Source organism: Xenopus laevis, chromosome 7S (genome assembly GCF_017654675.1).
Source record: "Xenopus laevis strain J_2021 chromosome 7S, Xenopus_laevis_v10.1, whole genome shotgun sequence".
Lineage (NCBI taxonomy): Eukaryota > Metazoa > Chordata > Amphibia > Anura > Pipidae > Xenopus > Xenopus laevis.
The window spans coordinates 103586013-103606374 of record NC_054384.1 but is presented as its reverse complement, the minus strand read 5'-3'; the positions used below and the strand labels follow the sequence as shown (position 1 = coordinate 103606374).

Sequence of the window (20362 nt, the reverse complement as noted above, 5' to 3'; positions counted from 1 at the left end):
ACGGGCTTCTCTTACCCTGTTATTGGCTTCCATTGGGCGGCTCCATCCCTGGTCCAGGCTCTGCAGCTTTGACCGAGACAGAGAGAAGAGAAAAAGAGACAGTCAGGCGTGTAGAGAAGGGACGGGACAAGCGGAGAGTGGGGATAAGAGACAGGTGGCTGCAGGGGATGGAATAAGACGGCTGTGGGCTGAGCGGTGGTGAGAGGCCAGAAGGACACAGGGTGGGGTACAGCAAGGCAACTGGGGTGTCCAGAGACAGACTGGAGTGGAGACAGCTGGGCTTTAGCCTGGGAGGGACAGCAGTGGGGCTGGGGTATCAGAGACAGGATAGTGGGGCTGGGGTATCCGAGGCAAGATAGTGGGGCTGGGGTATCAGAGACAGGATAGTGGGGCTGGGGTATCCGAGGCAAGATAGGGGGGCTGGGGTATCAGAGACAGGATAGTGGGGCTGGGGTATCAGAGGTAAGATAGGGGGGCTGGGGTACACACATACAGGTTAGGGGGAGACATTACTCAGACACAGGTTAGGGGTAAGTAGTGGGGTTCAGAGGAGAGAGACATGTCTGCTGGTCAGAGACACTGTTCCCAGGGAACAGGAGGAAAAGTGCTGCCAATACAGCAGTGGATGTGACTCTTCATTCTGGCTCCAAAATAGCTGCTTGGGGGAAAGGGAAGAAAGACAGTCACATAAAAGAGACATCAGTGCTGCCATTACCAAGGCAGGGCAGCCAGAGACAGCAGCCTCAGAAGGAAGAGACCTCCGGCAGGAGGAGAGAGAGGAGGTAAGAGATTGGACGATGCTTGGGAATGAGAGAGCGAGTGGAGCTGTCACTGGATCTGATCTGCTGCTTCCCTCCAGCATCCCCAGTGGGTACCACAATATATTCCCTTGTCTGCTTATGACATGTGTGTGTGGCCTCGGGCATGTGTACCAGCCTTGTACAAACTCCTGCTGTTGGACTACAAGTCTCACCTTCCCACCTGCTGCTAAACACTGCAAGGGGGCGCTGGGAGTCGTCATTTAACAACATGCAGGAGTGCCACAGGTCACCTTACACGCGGCCGTCCACTTGTGCTCCCAACGGTCACTTCTGTGAGTTGTAGTTCAACCATATCTAGTGGCCCGTCTTCCCACTGATGCAATGCACTTGCTAAAATAAAAAAAAGAGCTGTTGTGATATATATATATATATATATATATATATATATATATATATATATATTCCATTCTCTATCTTAGTGACCTTATTTTACATCTACGTAATCAGGATCTCGCCCATTCCCAGCTTCTGCCCTATTCCTCTGTTCCATTTGGCAATTGTAAAAAGGCCCCACCAGCAGGGTCAGGTATTCCTGAAGATCTTCATTCCCTGCCCTCTCCCATTCTTCAAATATTGACTTGCTACTGTCTCATCACATCCCTCTCAACCTTCCCTGACAACCACTGTTGCAACCCTCCCCCCATTCATGCCATTGTATCCCATCCTTTTAATGCCTTCAACATTTGTATCTGCTGAGTATCATTTTCTTATGTATATATATATATATATATATATATATATATATATATTATAATTTTCATTTTTTTCCTGTATACTTTATTTTTGCCCCTTTATATATGAACATGCAGGCTGTAAATATGTATGTTTATATATATATGTATATATGCCGATGGTCTTATATATGCATATATATATATATATATATATATATATATATATATATATATATATATATATATATATATTATTTTTAATACTTATATATGGGCATATTGCAAATGAATACCAAGCACAATCTATTTAGTCCATATTCGTCCGTTTTATCACCATTTGATCCCTTAAAAGATCTTTCATTAGATTAAAACTGATTATTCTGGCTCGTTGCAATCATTTTCGCTGATGGTAAAAAAAAAAGAAAAGATGCCTAGAGACTATTTTTGGCAAGGACCAGTTTTCTGTACATACATTCATATTCTTCCTTCCGCCCATATCCCATGATTCCAAGTCACTAAATTCAGATCCTCCCTTTTAGCTGTCAGTTCCCTGCAATATCAGGTAGTATCGTTTCTATGTGGAAACGTGTATTTTCTGCCTTTTCCCTGGTCAGGCTGTAAGTATGACATCCACAGAAGGAATTAATCTTTATACAGTGAATCACATTCATTTGCTTATGGTTATAAAACCTTATCATTGCGGCTGATTTATTATTATTATTGTTTTTCTACATCCTCTGTCTTTCTGTGTTTTCACGTGGAGAGGGGGGTTGTTATCTTTTGGATGGGGCAGGGCATTAGGCCTCTTCTGTTGGAACAGCTGGGTCGGTAGCTGCTGTACACTATAAATGGAGCCATGTAATAACAATTATTTGAAATAATTTATGTTTTTGTTGATAGAGGAAAAAATCCTATCATGTTATTGTTAAGCTATACAGGAATTATATACAGCAATCTGAAATTGCATTAAAGGGGTGATTCACCTTTATTTTAAGTTTGAGAATGTTATAGAAAGGCAAATTCTAAGCAACATTTCAATCTGTCTTCATTATTTATTTTCAATAGTTTTTGAATTATTTGATTCTTTCCAGCTTTCAAATGGGGCTCACTATCTAAAAACAAATGCTCTGTAAGGCTACACATGTATTGTTTCTATTCAGGCCTCGCCTATTCATACTCCAGTCTTTATTCAGATCAATGCATGGTTGCTAGGGTAATTTGGACGCTAGCAACCACACTGCTGAAATTGCAAACTGGAGAGCTGCTAAGTAACTGAAAAAAAATATAAAACCAATTTCAAATTATCATTCTCTACATCATACTAAAAGTTAATTTAAAGGTGAACAATCCCTTTAACCAGTAAGCTCCAAAAAACACGCGGATGCCTTTTTACATATAGTTTAAAGGACAAGGAAAGGCAAAAAAATAAAATCCCATTTTAACTTTCTTTAATGGAAAAAAAACCTATCTCCAATATACTTTAACTAAAAAATGTGTACCGTTTTTATAAGAAACCTGACTGTATGCAGTGAAATTCTCCCTTCATTTACTGCTGTGGATAGGAATTGTCAGACGGTCCCTAACTGCTGAGCAGGGAAACAATCAAACTTATGAACAGCAGGGGGAGCCCCCGCCTTACTTCCCAGCCATGCAGAACTCAAGCAGCTTTGTTTATGACGATCCCTAAGCAGCCCAGACCACACTGAGCATGTGCACAGTCTTAGTCTTGCAAAGATGTTTAACAAAGTTACAAGATGGAGACCCCCTGTAGCCAACTTTGAAAGCAGAAATCATTTGTTTGATTAGGCTTGTAGTGCAGTAAGTTCATGTTTATATTTAGTATACAAAATACAGCATTTCTAGCCTTATTCTTTTTTAGACTTTACTTGTCCTTTAAGCAAACAATTCTTATTTTTGGACAGATTTCCTATTACTCTGTAATAATAAAACTGTATCCTGTACTTGATGGGAAAAAGCTGCATAATTTCATGTTGTAGGAAATCAATCTTACTGGCTTTTTAATGTTTATATTGGTTTTTTTTTTAAGCAGGCTGAGGTCATGGTGCTCCAAATTATGAAATTAATCATCATTCAGAAAAACCCTAGGTCCCAAGCATTCCAGATACTTGATTCCATACTTGTTCAAACTTTGGAATATTGGCTTACTGTCTTGTATATTAATGTTTTTGCTCAGGCAATGGTAGGAAAGAGAGGTAATTTGTCATAAGCCTCTAATATTATTAGGTGAATTTACTAAGGACAAAATGCGTACCAAATGTTACATATTTATTTCATATATACGCCAAGGAAATTTAAACATTTAATATTTAAGCCTGCCTCTTGCAAACTGTGGTAGGCTTTACTACTTAGAGTTGTAGGTCAACAGCAGCAGATGAGAGCATGCACTGATGGTACATATTCTACCAGTAAATAGCACCCACTTTAGAGCAGGTAGTGATGTTAGATACTCTGCCAATGAACAGCACCCAATTTAGAGTATGTAGTGATTTTGGATACTCTACCAGTGACTGGCATACAAGTTAAAAGATGTAGTGTGGTGGATACTCTACCAGTGACTGGCACCCGAGTTAAAGGATTTAGTGATGGTGGATACTCTACCAGTGATTGGCATTCAAGTTAAAAGATGTAGTGTGGTGGATACTCTACCAGTGACTGGCACCCGAGTTAAAGGATTTAGTGATGGTGGATACTCTACCAGTGATTGGCATTCAAGTTAAAAGATGTAGTGTGGTGGATACTCTACCAGTGATTGGCACCCGTGTTAAAGGATTTAGTGATGGTGGATACTCTACCAGTGACTGGCATCCAAGTTAAAGGATGTAGTGATGGTGGATACACTACCAGTTACTGCCATCCAATTTAAAGGATGTAGTGATGTTAGATAGTGATGTTAGATACTCTGCCAATGAACAGCACCCAATTTAGAGTATGTAGTGATTTTGGATACTCTACCAGTGACTGGCATACAAGTTAAAAGATGTAGTGTGGTGGATACTCTACCAGTGACTGGCACCCGAGTTAAAGGATTTAGTGATGGTGGATACTCTACCAGTGATTGGCATCCAAGTTAAAGGATGTAGTGATGGTGGATACTCTACCAGTGACTGGCATCCAAGTTAAAGGATGTAGTGATGGTGGATACACTACCAGTTACTGCCATCCAATTTAAAGGATTTAGTGATGGTGGATATTCTACCAGTGACTGGCATCCAAGTTAAAGGATATAGTGATGGTGGATACTCTACCAGTGACTGGCATCCAAGTTAGAGGATAAAGGGATTTTGGATACTCTACCAGTTACTGGCATCCAAGTTAAAGGATGTAGTGATGGTGGATACTCTACCAGTGACTGGCATCCAAGTTAGAGGATAAAGGGATTTTGGATACTCTACCAGTGACTGGCATCCAAGTTAGAGGATTCTGAGTTTTTGGGTACTGTACCAGTGACTGGCATCCAAGTTAGAAGATATAGTGACGGTGGATACTCTACCAGTGACTGGCATCCAAGTTAAAGAATATAGTGATGGTGGCTACTCTACCAGTTACTGGCATCCACGTTAGAGGATATAGTGATGGTGGCTACTCTACCAGTTACTGGCATCCACGTTAGAGGATATAGTGATGGTGGATACTCTACCAGTGACTGGCATCAAAGTTAGAGGATATAGTGATTTTGGATACTCTACCAGTGACTGGCATCCAAGTTAGAGGATTCTGAGTTTTTGGGTACTGTACCAGTGACTGGCATCCAAGTTAGAAGATATAGTGATTTTGGATACTCTACCAGTGACTGGCATCCAAGTTAGAAGATATAGTGACGGTGGATACTCTACCAGTGACTGGCATCCAAGTTAAAGAATATAGTGATGGTGGCTACTCTACCAGTTACTGGCATCCACGTTAGAGGATATAGTGATGGTGGATACTCTACCAGTGACTGGCATCCAAGTTAGAGGATATAGTGATTTTGGATACTCTACCAGTGACTGGCATCCAAGTTAGAGGATATAGTGATTTTGGATACTCTACCAGTGACTGGCATCCAAGTAAGAGGATATAGTGTTTTTGGATTCTCTACCAGTGACTGGCATCCAAGTTAAAGGATATAGTGATTTTGGATTCTCTGTACTCTGTACAATACTTTGCATTGAGCCGGCATTGTTGAACTGGTATTTGATCTTATGGGGTATTGTTTTTTTTTCCTGTAGACTAAACACCAGTTTCCATAGCCTTCTTGCTTGTGAATATCTCTATTATATGACTTCCTGTGCTTGAAATGAAACCTGACTTTATGCTAAAGGAAAAGTACCCGTTAAAAAAGGCTTTTTATGTGCCTCTTGTTGGTGATGGATTCCAGGTGGTTGGAAGTGACTTTGGCTTTAATATTGTGCTGGTGCCTGTAACTACCTTTTCATGAACTCTATCTCCATGGGGTTGATAGCCAGCACTGGGAGGAAGGAATAACTTAAGCTTCATGTTGAACTCTTTACCCTTTTGGGTTGATTTATCCAGACCATGGGCAGGAAGATTAAAGTGTTCAGGCTGCAGGCCCGTACCTCTCTTCCAGGCTAAGCATGGTAATATGCATTACTGCAATTCCCATACCTCCTCCCCCCACCCTTATTGGAAACCTCAGTGAAATGCTGTATGCTTCTGCCAAGCTATGGGTGGGAAAGGGGGATGGGAGTGAATTGCTTTCCCTTGTCATGCATCCCACTTTAGATCTGAGGAGCAGAATGAAACAGGTCTTCTGCTTAGGAACAGCACCGATGGAGAGGTCCAGTCTTCAACAATATCTTACCCATCACTGTGTTTTTAATCATCTGTGCTATATTTCAAGTATTGGCTAGCCCAGCAGCTCCCCAGGACCAGTCATAGGGTTTGTAAAAGTACAAATTGTCTTAAAAGTACATCGGCAGCCCACTAGTCGTCTAGTCTTTACAGTGCCTGTTAGGGGATGCTGGGAGTTGTAGTTTGACAACAGCTGGAGGGTTGCAGTTTTATTAAGGTGGCCATAGATGCACTGATAATAGCGTATGAAACTAATTTTCGTACAATATTCGGTGGGAGACGAGAGGCATGATATCGGTAGAAGACTTGGATATCGGTCAGCGCTTTGGAAAATTTTGACCGGGCACCTTTGAAGGCACCTGAACATCAGCCATTGAATCGTCAGATACCGGTAGAATTCTATTGCTTTTCTCTGTATATCTGACATTTCAGCTCTACACGTGTGTCAGATATACAGAGAGAAGCAATAGAATTCTAACTGTATCTGAAACAAAAGGTCTTTCCTGGAAAGATATTTTCCAGGAAAGATCATAATTGTAACGTCTATTCTGTCCAGGCATTTCCTATATATTCCCTATAACACATTGCCCGACAATACAGGGATAACCCGTACCTAAAGTTGCAAATTGTTAGTAAGATTAAAGGCTGTAAAATCAATGGCGCCCTAAGAATGAGCTGCAAGGGTGTAGAAATGAATAAATGTATGAATGTATGCAATTTACTTAAGTGCTTATGCTTAAACAGCTTCATTAAGCTGCAGTTCTGTGGCGGCTTTTTTGCCTGACTTTGTAGCCGGGGCGAATTGAGTTTCTCTACCAGCTTTAGATGATTTGACCTCTTCTTATATTATTTTTGCACATTTTCATTTTTTTTTTGGTGACCCCAAGGAAATCCATAGAGGGAATGAATTATCTGTTGCACGTGTGTCAGATTGGGCCTCCCAGGAGAGCAGAGAACCTGACATTGGGCAGGGTCCATTCTAACATGAGACATGGCAGATGCATTATATGTTATATAGATTTATATAGACGGAAATACGAAATGGCTTATTTGATTTTTCTTAGACGAGAGCCTACTGGAAGATCCTCTGTCAGACTCATGCGACTCTGTGTATAATTATTGACAGTCCAAGATCCCCCACCAACCAGACAAAATGATGTATCATATAAACAAACTATCTATACAGCACTTGTTTCCATATTACTATTTATTTATACTTTTTTCACAGGGGTAGGCAACCTTCTTCTTCTCCATCTGTCGCAGAACTGCACAATTCCAGCAGAAACAATGAAAGAGTATGCTGAGAATTGTGCGAAAGCTGCAGTGCTAAACCATTACTTCCAACATTTTGGAAATAAAAAGAGGGACAAAATAAATTGCTGCGCAAAGTTGTGGTGAAAAATTTTGACCATGCCCATTTGTGTGGCCACACCCCTAATTACCATTCTCATTTTACAAAATTTGGCAGGTTATGAAAGTTTGAACATATTTCTCTGTGTTTTTCCCCCAGTTATTACAGTTTTGCTAATGAAGGTGAATTGCCGTTCTGTGAGTCTAACTTTTCCCAAGGGACCGCCTTATCTAAATTGTTACAATTGCTTATTTGCTTATCTCAAAATTGTTACAAAAGTATCTTGGTTGCACCTGGTGGCTGTTCTGGGCTCTCTGCCAAAAGCCAATTAAGTTAGAAACGTTGTCGGGACTTTTCAGCACAAACGCAGGACTACGGGTTGAGCTGTCAAAAGCGGGACTGCCCCGCTGAAAATGGGACAGTTGGGAGGTATGGCAAAATACTGCCTATACCCTTGTACTTTACACCTGGACTGTGGGGGTCTGCTTCCTCTACAGCTAATAAAAAACCCTCCTCCCCAGCAGCTCTCTTACTGGTAAGAAAGGGGGAAGCAAGTCGGTCGGGAAGTGGGTGGAGTTAGGGCGTGACATGGGCGGGGTGGAGACTGGATGTTGGTGGGGCATAGGCAGGACGGGAAGTGGGTGGGAGGATGGGGATCAGAGTGCGCGGGGCTTTCTTTTACAGGGGGTCCCGGCATACTCTAGTAACACACACTAGTTACGCCACTGATTAGTGTGTGCTTTTGGAACACATCAAGAAAATATTTTAAATCTTATAGCAATGGCACGCTGGGCAATCTTGAGTCAAACCATTCCCCTTATAAATTGTGCAATTATTCTGTCAGGTGAAAGAAACATTTGTGGAACCAAGAGAAAAATTAGCAAAATGCGTTGGAGTCTACGGGCATTTACTCGTGGCTACCTTTCCATTGCGACTTTTTTTTCCGTGCAGAATGCAGTGGAGTATATGGGTGTTTTGTCATCATATTCTTTGATACGTCACTCTTAAAGGGATTCTGCCATGAGTTTTATGATGTCGTTTTTGTTTCTAAATTACACTGTTTACACTGCAAATAATTCACTCTACAATATAAAATGTAATTCCTGAACCAACAAGTGTATTTATTTTAGTTGTAATATTGGTGTGTAGGCGCATCTCAGGTCATTTTGCCTGGTCATGTGCTTTCAGAAAGAGCCAGCACTTTAGGATGGAACTGGCTGTTGTTTCTCCTACTCAATGTAACTGAATGTGTCGCAGTAGGACATGGATTTTACTTTTGAGTGCTGTTTTTAGATCTACTAGGGAGCTGCTATCTGGTTACCTTCCCATTGTTCTGTTGTTAGGCTGCTGGAGGCAAAGGGAGGAGGTGATATCACTCTAACTTGCAGTACAGCAGTAAAGAGTGACTGAAGTTTATCAGATCACAAGTCACAGGAGTGGGGTCAGCTGGGAAACTGACAATATGTCTAGCCCCAGATTTCAAAATTAAATATAAAAAAATCAGTTTGCTCTTTTGAGAAACAGATTTCAGTGCAGAATTCTGCTGGAGCAGCACTATTAACTAATGTGTTTTGGAGTCTCCCATAGACTCCATTTTATCCAAATAATCCAAATAATTAAAAAACAATTTCCTTTTTCTGTGTAATAATAAAACAGTAGCTTGTACTTGATCCCAACTAAGATATAATTAATCCTTATTGGAAGCAAAACCATCCTATTGGGTTTATTTAATGTTTACATGATTTTTTAGTAGACTTAAGGTATGAAGATCCAAATAACGCAAAGATCCATTATCTGAAAAACCCCAGGTCCCGAGCATTCTGGATAACGGATCCCATACCTGAAAACCATAAGGAACCTTGTGTATGGCCAGCTTTTAGAGGGACAACAATAAACAGATGTATAGACTTAAATGTACTTCAACAGCAACAATCAATTCTGTCCTATAAAATAGAAATACTGTGATCCAACAGGATTACAGGATGGTCAATGGAAATCCCTGAAGTTAACCCTTGGTGATATCCCTGAACAGTCCAACCAGTCGACAAGTATGTGAAAATCGCCCAAAGTGACCAAACAGTTCAGGGCACGTATGACAAAGGCAAAAAAGTAAAATCCAATTTTTATAAAAAATTTTTATGAAAAAGAAATCTATCTCCAATATACTTTAATTAAATAATATGTACTGCAGTCCTTGTCATGATTTATTTTCTGTGTGTGTCTATTCAATCAACTCGTGGGACTCATTTATCAACACTGGGCAAATTTGCCCATGGGCAGTTACCTATAGCAACCAATCAGTGATTAGCTTTTTAAAGCCAGCTGCAAGTAGAACAATGAATGCAGCAATCTGATTGGTTACCATGGGTTACTGCCCATGGGCAAATTTGCCCAGTGTTGATAAATAACCCCCAGTGAATCACAAATTTTTTGAATGTATCAACCGTTCTAAATCCATCTGTTGCTGTTTTGCTACCTTCTCATTTTTAGTAGCGTTTTGTCTTTATTTATTTATAGACGTATCTCACTCCGTTTGTATTCAATTTGTATTCAACTTGTAATTTTGCTTTAGCTTCTTGTCTTGGGCCAGATACTGTATTTCTTCCCTACAGTATATTAGATATGTTTATTTATATACCTCCACTGAGCTAAGCACTAGTAAGGGCCACAGAATTACCTCCCAATTACGGAATGGCCACCTCCCATAAACTACATTATATCCAAATGATTAAAAATTTTTAAAATTCTTTCCTTTTTCTCTGTAATAATCAAACAGTACAGGTATGGGATCTGTTATCTGGAACCCCAATATCCAGAAAGTGCCGAATTACGGAAAGGCGGTCTCCCATTGACTCCATTATAACCAAATAGTCCAAAATTTTTAAAAATTATTTCCTTTTCCTAATCATAATAAAACAGTACCTTGTACTAGATTCAAATTAAAGGAATGATTAATCCTTATCGAAAGCAAAAACTAACCTATTGGGTTTATTTAGACGCGAATTTGCGTCTCCTTTTTGACATCGGCGTCCGTTTTTGACGGGCGTTTCGTTAATTTATTCGCCGGCGGCGAATGGCGCAATTTCGCAGCTAATTTGCGCCTCACGAATAAATTCGCCCATCTCTATTTAGGGGCAGATTTATCAAGGGTTGAAGTGAAAATTCGAATTTTTAATTTCGAATTTCGAGCTATTTTAAGGGGCAGATTTATCAACGGTCGAGGTGGAATTTTCAAATGAAAAAAATTAGAATTTCAAGCTATTTTTTTGTTTACTTCGACTAGGGAATAGTCCAAATTCGATTTGAATTTGAAAAAAATGTGAAAATTCGAATATCGAAATTTATTATGTACTATCTCATTCGCCATCTAAAACCTGCCGAATTGCTGTTTTAGCCTATGGGGGACCTCCTCATATTACATCTGCTGAGTGTGCGCTGTATTGTCCTGTCCCTGCACTGTGCTGACCTGTCTTGCAGGAGTTGCATATTTTTGCACTTGCACTTTTTGTCTGTTGTCCGGTACATCTAGGGGGCAAATTCACTAAGCGCTGAAGCGCCTAACGCTAGCGTGAATTCGCCAGCGTTGGGCATTTTTGTTACTTCGCCGATTCACTAACAGACGCTGGCGTAACTTCGCTAGTGTTACTTCGTACCCTTACGCCTGACGAATTTGCGCAACGGACGTAACTACGCAAATTCACTAACGCGCACATTGTACTGAACGCTACCTTTTACGGCAGACTTCCTTCGCCACCTCAGACCAGGCGAAGCGCAATAGAGTAGATAGGGATTGCTTCAAAAAAAGTTAACATTTTTTCTAAGTCCCAAAAAACGCTGGCGTTTTTTCTTTATTATGGGTAATAGGCTGAAAAAGATCGCAATTTTTTTTGGGGCTCCCTCCTTCCCCCCTACATTTCCTAACTCATGGCACCTTAACTATACAGTGGGCACATGTGTAGGGCAAAATAAACATTTTATTTGCTGTTTTGAAGGTTTCCCAGGCTTGTGTAGTTCTGCTACATATACCTCCATTGTAACTTGAATTTGGCGCCGTATGCAAATTAACCATCGTTAGCGTAGCTTAGCTTTGCTTGGCGAATTAACACTAGCGCAACTTCGCAACCTTACGCTTCCCCTGAGTGCAACTTCGGATTTTAGTGAATTTGCAGGCGCTGGCGAAAATACGCCTGGCGAAGTGCGGCGAAGCGTGGCGAAGCAGACGCCAGCGCAACTACGATTCTTAGTGAATGTCCCTCTATGTTGTGTTGTGTAGCACCATGGTCCTAGAGGAATGTTGTTTTGTTTCATTGTGTACTGTACAAACGTATATGGATGAAATGACAATAAACTCACTCCTGACTTTCTCTCCTAGAGAACCTATTTGGAGTCAATTGGTGGACTTTGAAAAAACATTTGAATCGCTATTCCTTCGATTGGAATGATTCGAATTCGGCCGAATACGGACCTATTTGATCGAAAACTGACCTATTTGACCAAAAAAAACTTCAACTTAATTTTGGTTGATCTTTTTGAATTCAAATTTCAAAGTTTTTTCAATTCGACCTTGGATAAATATGCCCCTAAGTGTACTTTGACTAGGGAATAGTCCAAATTTGAATTGAATTTAAAAAAAACTACAAAATTCGAAATTTATCATGTATTGTCTTTTTAAAAATTCTACTTTGACTATTCGCCATCTAAAACCTGCCAAATTGCTGTTTTAGCCTACGGGGGACCTCCTAGAACCTATTTGGAGTCATTTGGTGGACTTTAAAAAATCATAGTTTTTTTCGGAAAATACGAATTTGAATTTGAACGATCGAATACAGCCTAATTACCAAAGTTAAAAAATTCGTTTTTTTAAAATAAATTTTGTTTGGTCTTTTCTTATTCGAATTTCGAGGTGATGGGAGTTTAAAAAAACTCTCATCACCGCGAAATTCGACTCTTAATAAATCTGCCCCTAAATGTTACATGATTTTCTTGTAGATTTAAGGTATGAAGATCCAAATTACGGAAAGATCCATTATCCAGAAAACCCCAGGTCCCGAGCATTCTGGATAAAAGGTCCCATACCTGTACCTTGTACTTGATCCAAACTTAGACATAATTAATCCTTATTGGAAGCAAAACCAGCCTATTGGGTTTAGTTAATGTTTACATGATTTTCTTGCAGACTGAAAGTATGAAGATCCAAATAACGAAAGGATCCGTTAACCCGGAAAACCTCAGGTCCCAAGCAATCTGGATAAAAGGTCCCATACCTGTACCTTGTTCTTGATCCAAAAAAAGATATAATTAATCCTTATTGGAGGCAAAACCAACCTATTGGGTTTAGTTAATGTTTACATGATTTTCTAGTAGACTTAAGGTATGAAGATCCAATCCGTTATCCAGAAAACCCCAGGTTCCGAGCATTCTGGATAACAGTAGTGATGGGCGAATTTCACCCGTTTTGATTAGCCGAAGAATTAGCGAATTTCCCACAAAATTCGTGAAATGGCGAAAAATTCACGGAAAATCATGAAATCGGAAATTTCATGAAAAAATCGTGAAATTCAAAGGTTTTCACGAAACAAATCGTGAAATTCCAAAGTTTTCACGAAAAAAATGCGCAATTCGAACGTTTTCACAAAAAAATTGAGCAATTCGAACGTTTTCATGGAAAAATCAAGCTATTCGATTTCAACTATTCGCCATCTAAAACCTGCCAATTGCTGTCATTTTGGTGGACAGCTTATTCACCCAAATTTAAAAAATTTGATTTTTAAAATAAATTTTGGTTGGTCTTTTTTATTCGAATTTCGAGGTAACAGGAGCAATTCGAAAGCTTTCACTAAAAACAAATCGAGCAATTTGAAAGTTTTCACAAAAAAAGATTTGCGGGAGATTCGCGAATTTATTCATGCCAGACGAATTTATTCGCCCATCACTAGATAACAGGTCCCATACCTATATATATATATATATATATATATATATATATATATATATATATATATCTATACATAACTGATTATTCAACCTAGGTGAAAAGTTAGATTTAGAAAAAAAAGTATTTTCAGTTATCATCAAAAGTGAAATTTTTGGGAAAAATAAGCATATTTGTCCTCTTTTTACTGCTTTTTGAGCTGTAGCAAATCAAATCCAATACATTGGCAAACTCAGGAGCCTAATGTTGGCAAGGTGACAGAAGTACATTGCATCAGACCTAGTAGTTCTCTAGAGATGTAGCCAAAATGACGCCAAAGCGATATCTACGGCTACCCCGTTATGTGACAGCGCACTGCAGTCCTACAGGTAATTAGACTGAGCGTTCCTTTTAGGATAAGAGCTGTGCATTGGTATGGGCAGCCTGTTCCTTATCTCTTGCTGAGAACATTGTGTAGCACCAGGCGAAAAAACGTTACTGCCTTTTTCGGAGCGAGTCGGAACGAGATTGGAGCAGGGGCCTGTAAGCTTGAACAGCTCTGTCTGAGGGCGTTTGAAATCCTGCCCTAATTCCCTCCTTGTGTGGTAAGGAAAAGAACTTCCCTAATTAACAATTACAGTAATTAGAACTGCTGCATTGTGAGGACTTAATTATACTGGAGGATGCCTTGGAAAATAAATGGCTGCAAAAGGGAAGATTCCTGTCCCATTCCTGCATTCTGTTATATCCTCACAGTGTGTTGTCGCGGGAAGCGAGTTTCCAATTAATTGAACAATTTACTAAAGCCGACAATAAGATTAAAGGGGACCTGTCACTCAGACATTAAAAGCTTTATGATAAAAGTCCTTTTCAAATTAAACACAAAATCCAAATCATTTTTTTAATAAAACATCCATACCTGTTATAAACTTGTTTAAAAGTCTCAGCTGTCAATCATATATTGCCTGCCCCATATTGCCTTATAGAGGCGGAGCATTCAATTACTTTCACTTTCCATTCGGCATTTCCTAGATGTCACTGCTCTCCCTAAATTCCCCCTCCTTCCTCGCAATCTAACTGTGTAACATGGGCATCAGGTGCCTTATTCTGCTGCAAAAACACGATTTTGGCATGATGCAAAGCTTGCCTTAATAACACTGTTAACAAAATGGCTGCTGCCTGCTTGCTGTGACTGTGAATTATAAAGCTAAAAAAAACCAAGATTTACATAATTTTTATAGTGCAAGTTAAGTTTATTTTGCTTGACTAACATCATACAATAGGATTTTGAATTATTTGTTATGGTGACAGGTCCCCTTTAAAGGGGTGATTCACCTTTAAATACCTATTATCTATATTATATATAGTATAGTATAGCTAATTCTTAGCAACTTAGTAATTGGTCATCATTTTTCCTTTTTTTTTTTTTTTATAGTTTTTGAATTGTTTGCTTTTTTCTTCTGACTCTTTCCAGGTTTGAAATGGGGGGGGGGGGTCACTGACCGCATCTAAAAACAAATGCTCTGTAAGGCTACAAATTAATTGTTAATCTGACCCTCTGCTATTCTTATTCAATTCTCTTATTCAAACGGGTTCATGGTTGCTAGGGTAATTTGGGCCATAGCAACCAGGTGGCTGAAACTGCAAACTGAAAAGCTGCTGAATAAAAAGCTAAATAATGCAAAAACCACAAATAATAAAAAATTAAAACTATTTGCAAATTGTCTCAGAATATCACTCTCTCCATCATACTTAGGGGTAGATTTATCAAAGGTCGCGGTGAATTTTTGAATGAAAAAATTTGAATTTCGGGCTATTTTTTTGTGTACTTCTACTGAGGAATAGTCCAAATTTGATTAGAAATTCAAAAATTCAAACATCGAAATCTATCATGTACTGTCTCTTTAAAAATTCAACTTCGACCATTCGGCAGCTAAAACCTGCCGAATTACTGTTTTAGCCTATGGGGGACCTCCTAGAACCCATTTGGACTTTAAAAAATTGAATTTTTTGGGAAAAACTTTTGATCGAATTTGATCGATTGCACTATTCCTTCGATTCATATGATTTGAATTCGGCCGAATACGGACCTATTCGATTGAAAACGGACCTACTCAACCAAAAAAAAAAACTTCGACTTAATTTTGGTTGGTCTTTTTGAATTCGAATTTCGAATTTTTTTCAATTTGACCCTTGATAAATATGCCCCTAAAAGTTAACTCAAAGGTGAATAACCTCTTTAATATGTAATAAAAACTCATCTTCTCTGCCTCAGTAACCTCCCATTTGCTAGTGCCACGCTGATGAGAAGTTCTCCCTAACCCTTTCCCTGCCACAGGAGCTTGCAGTTCGTTGCAGCTTTAATGTATCCTGATATTAAATCAGGTCTCCATTAAACAAGCCAGGGAAATAGTTTAGTGCAGCAACAATTATATTATGTTCCATTTATATAAAAGGCATGAACTGCCAGTTTTTTCCCCTGAAAACCTGCTGTCGCAGTGGAATATTCTGGACAGCAATTTCCTTTGTAGGCTCTCATTGGTTAAATACTTGGAACCATCAGCTAATTAAAGCCGACATTAAAAGCATGGGAAGCATCTATACAATTCTATAGCTCTAAATGGCATAGTCATTGTATACAGACTAGGGCTGCAGTCTTTTCAGGGAACAAGTATTGGTATTATTATGGAATATAGGAATGCTGTTACTTGTAGAGTTCTACAGGTATGGGACCTGTTGTCCAGAATGCTTGGGACTTGGGGTTTTCCAGATGAGATGTCTTTCTGTAATTTGGATCTCCATACCTTAAGTCTACTAAAACATTATTTAAACAGATTCATCATGGGTTGAATTGAAAATTAGAATTCAAAGTTTTGAGTTTTTTCATGGCCAAAACCGACTAGGGAATTGTTAAAATTCGATTCTAGTTTTTTTTAAAAATTTGATTTTCAAGATTTATCATACACTGGCCCTTTAAGAAGTCAAATTCGACTATTCGCCACCTTAAACCTAGCGAATTGCTGTTTTAGTCATTGGAAGACGTCCTGGGATCAATTTGGAGTTGTTTGCAGCATTTTTGACATTCAAGTTCAAAAATTTATCATACACTGGCCCTTTAAGAAGTCAAATTCGACTATTCGCCATCTTAAACCTGCCGAATTGCTGTTTTAGTCAATGGAAGACGCACCGGGATCAATTTGGAGTTGTTTGCAGCCTTTTTGACATTCAAGTTCTTTTCAGATGAAAAACTCGAACTGAGTTTTCAGGTCCATCCTATTAACCCGAGTTTTGGAAATTAAATTTTTTAATAAATCTCGATTGGTCGAATTTTGAGTTCATGTGAGTTTTTAAAAACTCACATGAACTCGAAATTTGACCTTTGATGAATGTGCCTCTAAGGGGCAGATTTATTAAGGGTCGAATGAAAATTCGAATCCAAATTTTCAATTTTTTTATGGTCAGATATATTTGTTTTTACTCAACTATGACTGAAAATGTGTGTGTGTGAGTTAGAAGCTTCAAAGTGACAAAGTAGAGCTAGGTATTTTCTCTACTGAGCAATGTTATTCTGTAACATACTTAAAATTGGCTCCAAGACCAACTAACCCTTACATTTTTTTTTACACATACCTCCCAACTGTCCCATTTTTCAGGGGACAGTCCCGATTTTGACAGCCTAACCCGCAGTCCTGAATTTCATAACCTGCCAAATGTTGTTAACAAACATGGTAATTAGGGGTGTGGCCACAGAAATGGGCGGGGTCCAAGCAATTTCGGCGCTTTCTGTGTTGCACATCTTTTTGTCCCTCTTTCTATTTCCAAAATGTTGGGAGGTAGACATTTATTTTGACGTCTTCTGATTAATTTCTTAGTCCAATCAAATCCTTCCCATGAAACATGGTCCTTCACATATTGAATTTCCTTGTATTCATATACTAACATTTTATATTCTATATTACACTCTAAAGGTGGCCATAGACGAAAAGATCCTATTGTGCGAATCAAGGATTCGTACGATTTTCGGACCGTGTGTGGAGAGTCCCGACATTTTTCGACCGTCGGAGATCGGTCTTTTGGTCGATTGGACAGGTTTGATTTTGTCCCGCCGGAGCCCATTGCGCTCTCATCGCAATCCGATCGTTCAGATTACCCCCGATATAGCCATGCCCGTTAGTGGTATATCGGGGCAAGATCAGCTCGTTTGGCGATGTCGCCAAACGAGCGGATATTTGCGTCCATGGCCACCTTAACAGGTAATATGTACTGGTTCCCTTACCTGCCAAACTTATGATTACACATCAGTGCCATTATAACTTGATTAACATTCATTTATTTGAAAACCTCTAGTTTCCCCTGGCAGTGCAAGCCCAACAAGCAGCCACTCTGTCTTAATCTAGCCGCCAGACCTTGAGTTTCCTTTCGTGTTCAAGGTTCGAGCTGCTAAAAGAAGTGGGTAAATGAAGACAGACTGTCGGAGCAGAGCTTTCATAGATTTTCTTAGAGGCTGCATGTTGGGCTTGTTGCAGCAACTAGACGCAGGGCCGGCCTTAGGCCAATTGGACCAATTGGGCCCAATTGGGCCCCGCACCTCTGGGGGCCCCGCACTGCCCCTTTCCTTTCTATTTTGTGCCTGTATGCCCTTATTTTCCTAAATACTTGCTGTGTCAGTAGCCAGCAACACTTTGTCTAGGGGCCCCGCCAACATGGTCCCAATTGGGCCCCACATTTGATAGGACCAGCCCTGACTAGACGTGTTGAGATAAAGCAACGTTCATGTTATAAATAGGGCTAACGCTAGATCAAATTGGGCCAGTGACAAAGGGATGGCCTTTTGGGCTCCAAACTCATAGGGGGGGGGGATTCACAAAAGTGGTGATATTGAGACAAAATAAAATTGGAGATAAAAATATCAGATTTCCACTTTTCTCCACTTTTGTGAATTTGTCTTTTAGGGCAGAGACATACGCTCAGATTCGGGGAGATTAGGTGCAATAAATCGAGTCTTCTTCAGGCGACTAATCTCCCTGAACAAAATTTGCCTTTTTCATTAAAGAGATAGTGACACCAGAAATTAAACTCTTTTATCATAATATTGCCTTTGAAAGCTACTTATAACTTTGCCATAAAGTGCAGGATGCTTTGATACCAATAGACCATGCTTAGTCACCCACCCCATCCCTGATCTGCCCCACACATTATAAGACACCCCCCATAAAACAGGAGCAGAATGCCAAAAACTCGAAAAATTCTAAAATCCAAATTTTTTGTGAAAAAAAAACTCTGAGGATGGAAAAAGCTCAAATCCGAAAATCCTGCCGAGGTTGTATATAAGTCAATGGGAGAAGTCCTGAAGATATCCTGATCTGCGCCGGGTTTCATGCAATAATCCGAAGATTTTGTGGTTTTCGCACAAAAATCTGAAGAAATCTGAGTTCTATGAAAAATTCGTATGATCCAATTTTTATACGGTTTTTTTGTTTTTTTCTATCAAATGAAATTTTCAGGAAAATGTATTGATACATGCATTGATAAATAAGGGGGAATAACCCATGCAGATTTGGTCGGAGTATATTTCAGAAATAAATTCGGGCATTGATAAATAACCCCCTAAATGTATTAATTTAGAACAGTTTATAGGGTCAGCGACCCCCTCCCAGAGCTCCTTTAGAAGGTGAAAAATTAGACTTTACACTTCATTATTGGAAAAACTGTCACACATAGAAAACAGAAAGTAATTGGGAAAAGTATTTATTGTTAATATCTGTAGATACCAGTCAATATAAATAACTAAATGTATTACGAGATATATTCCTCCTCTGTTATTTCAAGTCCAGTGGTTAAACCCCTTTGGGCTACATTTATTCCTTAGCATGACCCTCAGGATCATTTACTTCCATGATTACTTGGAATGATGTTAATAAAACCCCTTTCTGTAGTGCTGCACCGCACCGGCTATATTACTCCTAGGGTCTCAGGGAGTTGTTTCATAGTACTCCTATTGCTCCGGGGATTTGATCATCTGCACCTACTCACAATGGGTAAATGGGTCTAGTCACTAATCCAATCTTGGAATCTAAACCCTCTAGTGTTGTGTTACTGCCAAATCCACATAACTAAATTATCCATCTAGCAAATCAAATAGTGTAATATATAGTGAAACTCATAGCATGTCAATGCATCAGAGCCAGGACACCTTACGGGAATACGACCCTATTGCCATAACCTCTATATAACGTGACCTGGTATGAACAGACTTACAATATACCCACCGATGTGAAAAGCAACACCCTACGAGTGTACCCACTTACTTCGGGTTACCCCATTCTCTATGAAAATTCTTTATATAGCTGTTTCACTTTTTCATGCTAAGGAATAAATGTAGTAGCCCGAAGGGGTTAAACCACTGGACTAGAAATAAGAGAGGAGGAATATATCTCGTATTGACTGGTAGCTACAGATATTAACTATAGACCATTTATATCTGCTCAGAGATAGACGCAGTAGCAAAAATTTGTAATTAATGTGTAACTATATATCAGTGATTTGATACAATTATGGTTGTTACTCTGTTTTTTGTTTTTAACTTTTAATTTCTTCTCTGTGTGGAATAATGCTGATGAATCGTTTTATGGGGTATATATTCATTGAGGGAGATGTATTGTGATATATAACAGGGGGGGGGTTAATGTATTTTAAGATAATTACTACGTCATTGTGACACTGCTGTTTTCCTGCCAAAATTGCAGATTTAAGGCATACTCACAATGTTTCAGTACTTTGAAGTACTGAAACA

General features: G+C 39.3%; 1 protein-coding gene across 3 annotated transcripts in view; it reads left to right on the top strand.

Annotated features, from left to right (window-relative positions):
* The first annotated feature begins 489 nt into the window (after window positions 1–489).
* Window positions 490–20362, top strand: part of LOC108705384 (liprin-alpha-3-like) — a 95880-nt gene continuing 76007 nt past the window's right edge. For 2 of the 3 annotated variants that reach the window (XM_041571648.1, XM_041571646.1), the window contains exon 1: window positions 490–782. The gene's annotated coding sequence lies outside the window, so the exon portion shown is untranslated. The remainder of the gene's footprint in view (window positions 783–20362) is intronic. The other variant, XM_041571647.1, reaches the window with a different exon arrangement.